A 13,732-nucleotide genomic window follows, 5' to 3' on the forward strand; every position below is an offset into this window, starting at 1 on the left:
GCTCTTTTCCATGAAGGATGACAATTGCACTCACAACATTATTTGTTGATTTATTGACATTTTATGTTTGATTTTAGTTTCTAATAAAAAACCCCAATGAGTAAATAAAAGCAACCAAGCATTTGCATTTCTTTTGTAATACTTCATGTAATCTCAAATAATTGACCAGTTGGCAATCACTGCTTTAGTTGATTTTTATCTGACTTGCCAAGATTACACAAGAATCAGTATTATGTTATCTCATTACTTAGTTTATCACTAATGTTTTTGTTTTCAATTTATTTTATTTTTATTACATTTCTTTACATTGCATCAATAAGGTTAAAGTAATTAACTTAACAGCAGGCCTAATTATAACAAATTATAATTTGATCTCAAACTTTACATATAAGTTGATCATAATTAAAATATCCTTATTCAGACATGTTTACAGAGAGATCTACTTACTAGCATAATTGGACCAACTCTGTAATGATACTATTCAGGACATGAAGAACCAATACATAAAAATAAACAAATAAATAATTTATTTCACAATTCACCACCAGCAATCAATGTGGAATTGTAAGATAAGTAAAACCATACTGTGTTGTGTACTTTGAAAAAAAATTGCTGTATGGGTTGATACAGTAAGGCCCTTGTGCTGGATTAAGTTTCTGGTCTCGAGAAAATGAAATTTCCAGTCTTCTTGATAGTTTTCTCAAGACAAAGCCAGCACAAGTAAAGGGCCTTACTGTATCAACCCATACAGCAAATTTTTCAAAGCACACAACACATCATGGTTTTACTTATCTTACAATGCCACATTGATCACTGGTGGTGAGTTTTGAACTAAATTTTTTTCCAAAAGGATTGTTTCTGCATATCCTGGATATTAATATTATAGAGTTTGGTTCAATTATGCTACTACAGTAAATATCTCTCTAAATGTCTGTGAACAAGGATAATTTAATTATGATCATCCTACACTTATTATCTAATAACTTGAAAATAAACTTGCAAAAAATTATATCAGTTATTACTTAAATTATAATAATTTACAAAATTATTATTATTAATTATTTAGTTTTATTACTTATTTAATTATTAAAATAACTTAATATCAAAGTACAGTAATACCTCAACTTACACTACCCGACTTACACGATTTTCAAATCTCGTCAATTCGTCTTTTGTTTGAGCGTCATGCAGCTCTTGATTACTCACTCCCCCCACACTATTGTTCAGCTTACATGTTCAAACATGTCGCACAGAATCAACACAGCTACAATTTATTTTGTGTTATTTATTTCTGTGTTTGTTATATCTACAGAGACTTGAGAGACTATGTGGTGATTTCTTGTAACCGTGAACGAATCAAAAGACAAGATAAGATTAACGAGAAAATTTATTAGCTTACATCCATCCAACTTGGATTTTACACAAATTGCGAAATTATACCCCGACTTACGTGATTATCGTTTGGTCCCACCTATCACATAAGTTCAGGGTATTACTGTATATAAAGCAAGTTCTCACTTAATATTGTTAATAGGTTCTTGGAAACTGCAATGCTAAGCAAAATGATTTATAATAAAACAAACTTTACCACAGGCTAATTGATATAAGCAAGATATAATTTGGTTGTTATTACAGTACTTAAATTATGTTTGCAACCTTCAGTATTTTTTTCCACCTCACAGAATGAATTTTAATGTTTACAAAGAAAATTTAACAAATGATAATTGTACAAATGTACAGTACAGTATATCAACCTTTACTCACCAACATTACATGAAACAAAATTAAGTGAGGATACATTGTATAGTGAATCTAGTGGTAATGTTTTACTTACTTAAAAACAGTAATTTATTCTAATTTCGACAAATTAATTTGATTTAGATGAAACATTGTTGTAACATTTTTTCCTTCTTTCTTCTAAAGGTTCCTGAACTTTCATTGACAAATATGATTCAGTAATGATTTATAGTCATAAAACCTGTAAATCACTACTGGATAATGTTTGTTAATATAATATCAGAATTATATTTATCCAAAACTAATTTTTATGTTAAAAAGTTATTTAAAGCTGAAGCTATAATGTCCAAAAATACTATAATTATGTTGATTTTATATTCAATCTTAGCAGCATTATAAAAGTCCAATATATTTCTTCCTTAAACTTTTTTAACTAAAAAAGAATTAAGAAATATTAATTTTTTGTTTTTTCTTTTAAAAATTCAGTAAGGTTCCTTTCATACTTTTCTGGAAAGTGTTTTTTTTTTAACTTCTAACCTCAAAAAACAATGTCCTCAAAAGAAATACAGGTTATCTGCCAAAACAATGATCTGATATGCAAATTCCAACTAAATATTATATTAATAAATTTGATCTTAACATTGAGCATAATACTTATAAGACTACAATGGTTATGATACATTAGACATCATACCTATATGTTGAGAAGCTTACATCAAGTTATCTAGCATTATCTAAAACTATTGTATCAAGTAAAGGACACTTTCAGTTACTGGACCTGAGCTAAATTAAGAAACAGCAAGCTTTACTTGATGTTACAAAGAAATTCAACTGATATGTATCAATAGTTACTTAAAAGGGAATAAATTAATATAGTATAACTCCAATTATTCAATCTCTGATTATTATGCTAGATAAACCTGTAAGTGAAAACACTTCCTTTTTTATATTATGATTCATAAAGTTTAAAACAATAACAGAAACAAATTTTGCAGTGTATTGTTTTATTACTTAACTTCAGTAAAAAGTAAACCATTTCATATTAAAATGTAATTATAATAATATACATTTTTGTTTTTATTGTAAATATTAGCTATACAATAATGTAAAAACTGTTGCTCATATATAAAAACTGTTGCTCTTTTTATACCTTAATGAATTCATTAAGGTATAAAAAGAGGCTTAAAAATAATATACCAAATAAGTCATTCCACATTCATCATTTTTAATATAAAATAGCAATGTTCCTCTGTTTTGTTCAAATTTTTCATTACCCAAGGTAGCACTGGTCCACATTATCTCAGATAATTGGGGTTCTACAGTAATATTAGGAACTTATTTCTGGTTAATGAAAAAGTTTAATTTTCTTATAATTTATAATTTGTTAGTAATTTTTCCTAATATACAATAAAAATTCTAATTTAAAATTTTAAAGATTGTATTTTGGATTTTTTTTTATGTAGTTAAGATTTATTATTTATGATATAAATATAAAATCATTTATATTTGTAGTATATTAAAACCTTACTTTATTTTAAAAATTATCACTAATATCAATGTCTACTTTTCAATTTTTGCTTGCTTTAAATTATCTTTTTTTTTCTAAAATTTTTCATTTACGTAGAATTCTACAGAGAATAATCAGTCATAGTTATGTTTAATTATCAAATGAAATCTATATTAATAAAGTTTTTTCCAAAATGTCTATTATAATTATTATTACATTTTTTAACTTAAATTTATGATAAAGTTTTCATTTATTTATCTAAAACTTATAAGTAAAACATAGCAATAGAGCAGTATAATTATATACATATTAACTATACATATATTAGTTCATATGTACATAAATTATATTTTTTAGTAACTATTAGTAAACTAACTACTACTTTAAAAGTACAGTAGAACCTCAATTATCCAGACTAATTGGGGATGAAGGTAGTCTGGATAACGAAAAATTCGAATAATCGAAACAAATACTTTTTCTTTTAATGATAATACAACACGTTTTCTTTTCGATGACATATCGGTAATATTAGAAGTAAATACAGTAGAGCATCGATTATCCGACTCAATTGGGGACTGGAATTGGTCGGATAATTGAAAAGTCGAATAACCAAAAAGTATGAAAAAATCCATTATTAGTGTAGTATATTAGTATATCCCATGTAATTAGTATATTAGTATATTGCTATTAACCTACTTCGCGTTGAATTTTCCTACATGTTAATCCTATCAATTTTTTTTTAAAAATAATAATCGTCGCTATTGTATCGTTAAAAATTAGAAAATTAAGCCTCATTTAAAAACTGGCTCCCTTTCATGGTCAATCCAGTGTTGCCAGCTAAAACATGTAAAAATAATATTAAAGCAGCCAAGACGTAGCCAAATATTGTAGCACCACATCACTAGCAGACATTTGAATTTGCCGACTAGAACGCGGTCGATTAACCAAGGTGACGGTTAATCGATGCTCTACTGTACTGTATTTAAATCGTGATCAAATTTTTAAGAAACAAATGTTCGTATTGCATTTGGACTACTACTGACCAACGCTAACAGACTACCTATTGTTTAAAAGGCCCTCTGGTGGCGCAAGAAGACGGATTTTATAAAATAAAAAGCAGTTGAAACTGCATTTTTATAAATAAAAATTTGACAAACTATTTATCGTTTTATGACGAGTAAAATTTTTTTTGTTGCACTCACGGCTTTTAAGTAATGCATAACCTTCAAAACATGAAGCCCTTTGGACTGTGAGGCATAGGCAGTGGCCCACGTTGCCCATGCCTTACACCACCCTTGGTCATAGAAATGATGTAATTTGAAAATAAAATTATTTATAAATACGTATATCAAATTATATTTTTATTACGACGCAAAATATATTTAAGAGTTTATGGCCACTGTGCCGGGTGAGACGTTGAAACAAAAAAAGTTATGATTCCATCACGTACATAAACAGTATCGTAATTCACCAAGTGCAAATCAGCAAATTCATAAAATTTTTGTTTATTTTTAACAATCCGGATAATCGAAAATCCGGATAATAGCGGTCCGTATAATCAAGGTTCTACTGTATATATTTTTAAAGTAGCAACTTCAATAGTATACCAGTTGTTCATTGATTGTTGACTTTTATCTAAATGAAATTAATTCTAAATCACACTATTGTAGTAATAGAATATCTATCAAGAATGGAGTACAATATTGAGACAATATTAAAAATTGGAATACAGGTATCCCTCATATAACATGGTAGTTATGTTCCAAAAAAGTGCTGTTATGCAAACCCATGCTATATAAAACAAAAGACTAATACAAGACATGGGATTACATTCTAGAAGTTAGCAAAAGTATACTATTCTTTTTCATTACTAAGAGTTACTATTAATTGCTTTAATGTGTTTATTAAAGCAATTGATAATTTATTTCCAATCAATAATTAATTAACAATCACAATTAAAAATACTATAATTTTAGTTAAACAAGGACATTTTCTTTTTACAAAAAATTGTCATTATCTCAGCTTTTTGCTGATCTTGATCAGAAGTATCAACAGCATTTTCATATTTTTTTATTTTTATCATAAAAATTTTTTTATGAATTGAAATTCTTATTTATGTGAACAGTTTAAAATATTTAGTTTTAAAATAGGATTGCTAAAGGTCTTTTTTTTTTATGTTGACGTGAACAGGTTTGGAGAAAAATAGTCTGTTACCCAATAACTGAATTGACTTACTAAATATATTTAGTTTCTGGTATCTGTCAATTGGCAGGATTTCATAGCAAAATATGCTTAAAGATCAATTGAAAAATAAGAAAATTCTCTGAAAATAGGTGGTTCTACATATGAAAAAGTTTAATTTTGACACATGAAATCGTTTGAGAGAGATACAGGGTGTCCCAAAAGTTTGGATCTATAATCATAGATGTATTTGAGCATTCATTATAATAAAACTTTAAATTTGAATATCTTGGACACTTGTTTAATGTTCTTGTATTCAGCATAAACACATTTCTTATTGTAGTAGAAGTGATTTTCTTACGTGTAGAGGAGATTACCTCCTTTAGTGCAATTATTATTACCACTCAATATTTTTTTTTGGGATTATCTGGAGACTTAAGAGGCCTGTTGGTAGTTTCAAAGCCATCTTGGATCTCAAATGAAAAAAAAAATTATTTTCATAAAGAGGAAAAAAATGTCTATGGTCCAGATTTTTGGGACACACTGTATATATGTATATAGTATCATTGAAGCTATCAAAAATATATATTAAATAATTACTTTTTATAAATATATTTTTATGTAGATATATCTCATACTGCTAAATTAGTTGNAAATGTAAGATTTGCTAATCGTTTAAACCAGGGGTGTCCAACCCGCAGGCCGCATGCAACCCAAGGCAAGTTTGAATGCGGCCCAATAAACGTGTGTAAACAAAACTGACAAATTGTTTTATTTTATTTATTTTTTTATTTCAATGGCATAAACTCAAAAAAGAAGGTTCACAAAGCCATAAACTTTTATACATATTTTACTTTTGAGTGAAAAGGAAATATTTTCAAATACTTGAAGATGTGTGAATGACAAAGGAATACTATATAAAGCTGGAGTTGTGACTCAAGGGATTATAGACCCAAATTTAAGAAAAGGAGAGAAAGCCAAAAGATAAAAAGGTTAAATAGATCTTCTGTTATGCAAATATTGACCCTTAATTTCCAACCTTCCTCAATACTTTTTATCTTTTGACCTTTCTTTCCTTTTCTCAAATTTGGGTCTATAATCCTTTGAGTCACAACTCCAGCTTTATATAGTATTGCTTCTAGCATTGCAAGATTTGGCTACTTTGCGCCAAATTTGGCTACTCTTTTTTTAGTTTGGCATAAAAATTATCATTTGGCGCATTGGCTACTTTCTGGGCTACATATTATTTATAAATATATAGTCGAATAAAAATGCACTTTAATTAATGAATTAAAATGATGTTTCGTCGTTTTTTTTATTAATTAGAGACTGAAATAAAACAAATATTTGTTTTTTTCAAATAAATTTTTGTCTGTCTCCTTTATAATAAATGAGTTTATCTATTTCTAAGTAAAAATTGAAAGTGTTTGTAGAAGTAATCTTTTAAAATATCCTTTTCCATAAAAAAGTTTTAATACTTATTACTATAATCTAGACATGCTAATCTTAGGTCGCAAATATATTATATATACTTGTGGCCCAAAACGCCATGACTTCTTCCAATGTGGCCCAGAGGAACAAAAAGGTTGGACACCCCTGTTCTAGCAAGTCATGTTTGTTCAGTCAAGTAGCTTACCAAGATACTTTTTTCCAGAATTTGTGCTCGAATATTGAACAATACCAAGATATTGCCATATTTCGTTTGTCAGTTTACAAATGATTGCTTACCTACAGTTAGAAAAAAGTTTAATATCTTACCTAAAAATGTTTAAATAAAATTTACTAAATATGAATAATAATCTATAAAAAGAAAACACAATGACAATCTTAAAGGCTAAAGTCTGAATGACAACGACACCTGGTTGATAGGAAAGTTAGAGCAAATTTTTCTTCCTTGTCCTATCAGTTTTCATTAAAGTAAACTGACGAAAAGCACAAAATAATTTGAAAATTTAAATATTCTAAAATCCATGGACAAATTTGAGACATCACACATGCTTACTTGAATAAAAAAAATATATCAAAGGTTACACTAAAAAATTGTGAAATTTTGTACGGAGAATTTCCAAAACCATGTTAGAGCGAAACCAGAAGTTGTGTTGTACAGGGGATATCTCCAATTTTCAAACAGTGTTAGAAAAAACCTTGTTGTAGAAGTACCGTATTGTGAGAGGAATATCTGTTCTTTCAAAGATAATTTATAGATTGCTTTTGCCACTCACCAAAATAAAGTTCTTTTGATTTTTTGGTCATCTTCAAACATTATTCCCTTGAAAATTGAAATAAAGAGCAATTTTACTGATACCTGTAGCTCTACAATCACCATTAAGAATAAATAATCCTATTTAGATAATGGTATAAATGCTAATTTCTTTATGTTAAAAAGATAAATGGAGACTGTAAAGATATCTTCTGGACTCTTAATAATAATGACTAACTGGAGACATCATAAATTGAATTTTAAATATATGAAATAACAAACTTTGATCAGTTAAGAAATTCAATTTTATGGCATTACTTTATTGAGAATAAACAGTTAATAAATAACTTTAGCAATTTTGATGTGTCAAAAATGTTTGAGTTGTTTATTACAAGTCTTTATTTTTAATAAAGTAGAATAACCAAACTAAATTTCTTAATCAATTTTACTGGTGTTCATTGACATTATTTTGCAATCAACTTTCAAAAAAAACAAAAAAAATTTAGTACGTTATGCATATTATTACTAGCATCACTTAAATTTTTATCATCATTCAAAGTACCAAAGCTATTTAATTTAGCTTTTAATTTGTAAATGCACAATATAATGATTAGATCCTACTATTATAAAACAAAAAGAAAACTAAACTACTAAAATAATTACCAGAAATTAATTAACTATTATATATTTACTATTAAAAACACTAACAATTTGACATCCTAGTACTGATTAATTACTATAATAATCACAATCAACCATATTATGTCAATATCTAAATTTATAATAATAATAGGAAGATCTATTTGTAAAAAAAAAAATAAACATTTTTAAACTGAGAAATAAATTAACTTAAATTCACTAAAACATATCTCCTAAAATAGTTTTTTTCTCCCCCTCTTATATTTTGTAATATCCAATTATATGCATGCTACATTTCATCATTATATTATCAGTAGCTCCGAGACTCTTGATAGAATAAGAGTGATTGTCGAAAGCAGTTATCAGATGCAAAAATAAAATCTTATTCACTGAATAGCATATTCACAATTCACTGACTTCAATCACACAAATCCTGACAAGACCTGTTTTAGTCTCACTCTATAATTTCTTGGTAAGCAGTAAGCATCAAATAGTTTTCTAGAGACAAAAAAAAAAAAAAAACTTCAAAACAAATTTTCACTTTACATTAATTGAGATGTAAGAGCATAACTTTCCACAAATAAACTGATAAAAGAAAAAATTTCTTAAACTTTTGAATGTGACATTTTAACAAAAAAAAAAATATATATATATATGCAATTCTTAACATTTTCATGAGTTTAATGAACATTAATAATTCATATATTTTATGCTTATATAGTCAATTACATTTTAATAGTAAAACTACATCTCAAGGCTGAAAATATCAGAATAATCATATTAAAGTATTAATTTATAAAATTATTTCTAAACTGTAATGAATTAAGCAAATTCATCATATAGCAAGACAAGATAAAAAAAAAATTTTGTGGATTATTTACATTATTTATATTTCAACATATTTAAAAAATTATTTTTAACATTTGTCAACAAGTACTTGCAATATATTTTAATATATCCGCTTGAAAATAATCAAAATATGACTTGAAACCGATGTTTAGACGAACGAACAAATCTAAATTTGGCAGAACGAATGTCAACCACATGGAAGAGATAGAAGTGAAATTGATTGTTTATACTTAATAAACAATCAATTTCACTCGTGCTTTTATACATATTTAAACATCCAATTACAAACTTATAATTTATATTTCGGAAGTTAATTTTTGTTAATAGAATTTGTTTAAAATATCAACAGAAAAACCGAAACCAAATTTGAATTTTTCATACGATTCAAATTATTTGTACAATTGACTAACCTCTTCTTAAAATGACTGTTGTTTAAGTTTATTTATTTCTGCATATACGAATACTCTTGATGGACAGATGCGTTATTCACATTACAATTATAAATTCGTCTTCAGAGAGTGAACAAACTAAACTTTTTCTTAATTTTTCCATAAACATGGCGCCGTATACATCGTTGAGAAAATCTCGCAAATTCACTCGATTTGCGAGAGCACGAGGCTATCCATCAATATCGGAACTCGAAATTCAAAGTTTTCATATAAAAAAAATATATATATATTATATAAATATTTCAAATTTAATTTGTTATAATTATTTTAAATTTTCTGTTACTTTTATTTTGGTATAATTAAATTAAAATACATTAAGCCATGGGTTCTTTAAATATTAAAAGGCAAATCGTATATAAGTGATTGTTTTATTAAAATTATTGTTGTTTTGAAGTCAATACAAAGAATTTATTATCTATCTTTAAATATACATTATATTAATCCATTACTGTAGTAATTTTTTTTATTTGAATACTCTAAAATAGAAGGCGCGGATTGTATTTTTTTACTTCATGAGAGATTTATAAATACAGTAATGATATTGAAACTGAATTTTGAATGTTAGAGTTTTACTGTTTGAATATAAACATGAACACCTTTTTCTAAAGTTGTTTTCACTATTCCCGTCCTCCAGATACTAAGACGATACTTTTAAACATTCTCATCATGAGCCAACCGGATGGCTAAGGCAATTCAAACAGCCACAGCTCTGGAGGACTCGGGTTCGAATCCGGATGGTCAAAAACCTCCAGAAATTTTTCTGGAAATGGTTTGATCTGGATGTCGGTCCCCGTTTTTCATCACGCAGATGTCCCATTATGTACCTGGCCAAACCCATAATGCGTCTGAAAAAAAAGGCCTTCTTAGTTCCTACTGAGCGGAAAGAACAAAAAATTTGCATTATGAATTCGATCGGGCCCAGAATCGAGGTGGCCAGCTGTTAAAGAACTGAAACCAGTATATCCAAGACCGACTACCTATGAAAAATGTGGCTCCTAGAATCGAAGCAGAAAATAGACGGTAGGCTGGCGCCTTTATCGTCCCGGACATCTGGCCGTCCAAAGCGTGATAGTTTTAAAATTCTCGACGATCGGATGGCCGAGGCGATTATGCTACTGTTCCAGTCGAAAAGTTAAGTTTACCCAAACGAGGACAAAACCGAGTTTCAAGATTTTATTTTTTCCATTTTTAACTCTTTCCCTTCTGTGACTCCAAGGGCCTTTTTCCGCATTCTTTATGGATTCGGCCAGGACCACAAAGTGAATAGCCGGTAGTAAGTGACAAAATCCGACATATTTGGAACTAACTGCCAATAAAAATTCTTGAAGTATTGCTCATTCGGATTCGATTCCGGTCCTCTAGAACAGTGTTTCCCAACTGCCGGTCCGCGAAAAAATTTTACCAGTTAGCAGAAAAATATTTGACCGTATAGACACTGGCGCAGTTGATTACGGATGACATTTAAATAGTAATTTATTGTTATATATTTTATTACGTACAGTAACTCCAGATAAACATATGTAAACGTAATAGATTAACACAATTCTTAATCTCAAATAATTACTGGTCCGTGTAAAATTATCCATAATTTTACCGGTCCGCGATGAGAAAAAGTTGAGAAACACGTCTCAATAATTTCAATGTAGAAATATTTATCGATGAAAAATGTAATATAATGTTTTACATAACTTTTTATTAAAGCTAATAGTACAGTAATAACAAAACAGTCGTTTTTTTCGCACTCCAGTATTTTTGAGATTATTATAGTCGCTATGTATTATACAGTAATAATTTTTTTATTGAATAATATTTCTTTAGTCTGAAAACTTTACAGATTTCTTGTCATATATACAATGTGTATTCTGTTTTATTTATTTCGAAATATTCATTTTATTTAATTTTTATTTTTTATATTATCAGTCAATGATTTTAAATTGATTTTGAATCTTAAAAAAAAGTTAAACGTGATACGTAAACATTGTTTTCCAGTTAACCTTTGAAAGATTACAAAGAACAGCTCTACCCAAATTTCAAATGAATATGAAATTTGTTTATTAAATTTGAAATTATGTAGTATACACATCATCATTATATTTAGCAATAATCTATATACCTTGAGAAAGCACTTGTAGAAAAACTGGAAAGAAATATACCAATCACACTACACCTTACACACTTTTCCAGCACTATTTTAATCAAACTAAACGTTTTCGACACGTTTAGAGTTAAAATAGTGCTGGAAAAGTAAGGTGTAGTGTGATTAGTATATATGTTGATTTAATTTTTTAATTTATATATGTGCATCAAAATAAAAAATATTAATTAACTGTTTGGGTCTGAAATGATCCATGTATATTTTACTTCACATACACCTTGTACAGTAATTTATTTCCTTGTTTCATAGTTCAGTCACTTGCCATACTTGTCTAGATGTGCTTATTTCCCCTTCTTAATGAACATTTTTTATAATTATTTTTTTCATTTTGGAATAGTGTTTCTTTTATGTAGAAAATGAAATGTCAGATTTGGGTGATACTGTACTTCAAGAATTATTATATGTTTATGATATTGATTGAAACATATTATCATTTATCAAATGTGATATATTAATTTGCGTGTAATGCATATGCACTGCATGCTAAAATGAATTATAATTAAAAGTTTTGTTTTGGATAAAAGAATATTGTTTTTAGAAGCATTCAAAGCAGCATTGATTAAACCATATATTCAAAGTAGAAAATACATGCCAAACAAACAATAGCTACAGACATTGTTAATAATAAATTGCTAAAGTCTGATTAACTGTTGGTCAACACTAACCTTCAACACCTGAAAATTCAAGAAAAAGAGTAAGATATACAGCATGCCTTACAATAAATATCAAAAGCATTTTACATGTAAAAGACTTAAAAATGCTTTTAAAAAATATACAGACTTTTGTGTTATAACATTCTCATTTCATTTTAAAATATCTCATACTTTAATTCTTTTAACGTGTTGAACTAAATATAAATAAAATGTTTTATTCCAGTTTTTTTTGTCCTGGAAAATAAGGGTATGTTAAAATAATATTGGAATATTTTTGAAATGATAGCTTCAACTTAAACCATGGCTATTCTAATTGACAGCTGACTGGTTCATTCAAGTAGTGTAGAAATATTCATATTTCAGTTTCTAATACAATATAGTTTACAGCTCTCTTATGTTGCTCAAATAAACACAGTACATTCTTGCTGATCAGAATCTCAATTATTTGGAATATCCCAGTGTTTGTGCATTTCATTTCCATAAAAATATAGTCATGTAAATCCTGTTTATTCAGGTTTCATTTTTGTATAGGGTATTGCATATCAGAGTGCTATATTAGTTTCTGCCTTCCTCCAAAAAGAATCAGTACCAAAAGGCAACATATCAGATCATTTATTGTCTTTGAGGAGGCTTTAGGACTACTGTATATGCTCTCACTATATAATCCACACTCATGCTATACTGGCAAGGAGTGGCCAGATTAGCAAGAGTCTAGCATATTAGATTTTTAAAATAAATCTGTGAAATAATTTCTCAATAAAGACTACCAGACCAGATGCACTTTGAAGAATATATGCTGTAGCATTATTTGAATAACTTGTATAATAATTGAATATTTCATTATGTAGGATGCAATAGGATTAAGATATAGTAAGAAGTTAATTTTTCAAAGACTTGTAGCGGCTCTTCTACTGTTGTTTTATTTCTGTCACTGAGTGTGATAAAATGAACGAGACAAGGTTATAAAACCTGTTGCTAACCATCTCACTGGCCAGTTGGACTTTGGACTCGTTCTAGCTAGTGATGACACCACACGGGATTCATTGCCTTTTTTTTTTACAAAGGTCAAGATGGAGAAGGTGGCCGTTTTTCCACAGACTATAAAATGATGACGATTTAAAAGAATTTTAGTACTTTATTTTATTACTATTTAAAGATATTAAGCACAACAAATGTTGATTTTATGTGATTTATTTCTTCTAATATATTATCATCATTTTTCAAAGGCTAGTTTGATGTTATCTAAGCTTTTCACTCACAATTACTGATAATCAGGTATGTTCAATGAGCCATACTGCTGACATTTGAGAACCATGTGTGACTCTCAAACCATCCTTTTCCAATGTGGTCTATTATATTTAC

General features: G+C 28.0%; 1 protein-coding gene across 1 annotated transcript in view; it reads right to left on the reverse strand.

Annotated features, from left to right (window-relative positions):
• LOC111623036 (vasculin-like) overlaps positions 1–9,726 on the reverse strand; it is a 94,273-nt gene extending 84,547 nt beyond the window's left edge. Inside the window, exon 1 of the mRNA XM_023365516.1 lies at positions 9,524–9,726. The gene's annotated coding sequence lies outside the window, so the exon portion shown is untranslated. The remainder of the gene's footprint in view (positions 1–9,523) is intronic.
• Between the last annotated feature and the right edge of the window lie 4,006 nt (positions 9,727–13,732).

This window comes from Centruroides sculpturatus, unplaced genomic scaffold (genome assembly GCF_000671375.1).
Source record: "Centruroides sculpturatus isolate CEXI.00-Female unplaced genomic scaffold, Cexi_2.0 scaffold351, whole genome shotgun sequence".
NCBI classification, from domain to species: Eukaryota; Metazoa; Arthropoda; class Arachnida; order Scorpiones; family Buthidae; genus Centruroides; species Centruroides sculpturatus.